At 36.2% G+C, this 1,455-nt stretch overlaps 1 pseudogene; it reads right to left on the reverse strand.

The window, feature by feature from the left end:
• Positions 1-280: 280 nt before the first annotated feature.
• LOC127677474 (putative vomeronasal receptor-like protein 4) lies at positions 281-1,201 on the reverse strand (annotated as a pseudogene).
• Between the last annotated feature and the right edge of the window lie 254 nt (positions 1,202-1,455).

Genomic DNA, 1,455 nt, shown 5'->3' on the forward strand with positions numbered 1-1,455 from the left:
GGCATTTTAACTGTCTGTTTTTCAGCATAGTAATTATTCTGTTATCAAAGCTTGAATCATTCATGTTTAAAAAGAATTTGCATGTTGGAAACAACATAACTGGGGCTGCATAGACTGAATCTTTTTAACCAGTAGTAAGTCCAGTTCCAGGGAATTCCATGACGCTTTCTCAACTCTGTGGAGCCAGATGAATGTACACATGGTTCCACACTTGCACAGCACTTGTACATACATATAAGAAATTAATCAATAGCTTTTTAAGGAAGAGAGAAAACATCTCTTAGAAAATATATGGTGGCATTTTTACTGTCTGTTTTTCAGCATAGTAATTATTCTATTATCAAAGCTGATTTGTACCAATGAAGTAATTGTGGGATAGGCATTCATCACAAACTTCTGAACAGTCAGGTTGGTGGGGTCATACATCCATAAGAGGATGGAAGTCATTGACATGATGAACTCTACCCAGTACATGACCACAAAAAAAAAAATAACCCATCAGCAGCAAGATGGTCCGAGTGGCCCTTTTCTCAGGGGACGCTCTCAGGTGAGTGATCCCATGAAGGTGCTTGCATTGCCTTTGATATCTGAACAAGATAATCACTATGCATATACTTGTGGTTATCATGATTCCTACAAGAAACACATCTCTGGAAATTTCCACCATTAAAATCAATCCTCTGATGGTATATTTCATGGGTAAGAGTGAACAGTATTTAGTGACCTTCATCTGGTTGGCCTCACTCATGTTAGTATAAGCAACAACATAGAAGATCTGGTTACTATAGAAGGACAAATTGAAAGACCACATACATAAGAAAGCATATATCATGTATTTTTTAAAATTTTGTTTAAATTTTGCCAACAAAGAGGTGCTGACACTGATAGTGACAGCCTGGAACACACTCAGGAGGCAGGTGATGCAGATAGAGAGGCTTCTCATTAACCTACTTATATAAAATGTTACCTTACACTTGAAGTCATTATCAATGCTCAGTGTCTCAAATAAGTCTGTAATCCAAATATCCCCTCCAGTGAGGAGCATCATGATGTGAACAAAGGTCAGTTGACAGGAGATCAGGTCCGTGGGCTTAGGAGGTCTGTGACCTAGGATGATGAAAATATAGAAACAAAGAAGAATCATATTGGCTAGGACTCCAAGCCCAGCTTGGAAATAAAGTAAATTCTTGAGTGAGAACATAAGTGGAGAGTGTATTCATCTTAAGAGCATAGTGGAAATTTATTTTATATATCTGAAAAAAATAATGAGCATATATCAAGTTTGTGACACACTGCTTACATTATCATTCTTTTTTCTGTACTAATTCTTGAGTAGCTTGTCTCTTTAACTCTTGATCTTCTAGACTGTACATCATAGAAAACATTTCAATGTCCTCCATATATCTGCTGTATATATAGAAGATTATAAATAATAAATACAATCATAATCATATC

The sequence above is a fragment of the Apodemus sylvaticus genome, chromosome 2 (genome assembly GCF_947179515.1).
Source record: "Apodemus sylvaticus chromosome 2, mApoSyl1.1, whole genome shotgun sequence".
NCBI lineage: Eukaryota > Metazoa > Chordata > Mammalia > Rodentia > Muridae > Apodemus > Apodemus sylvaticus.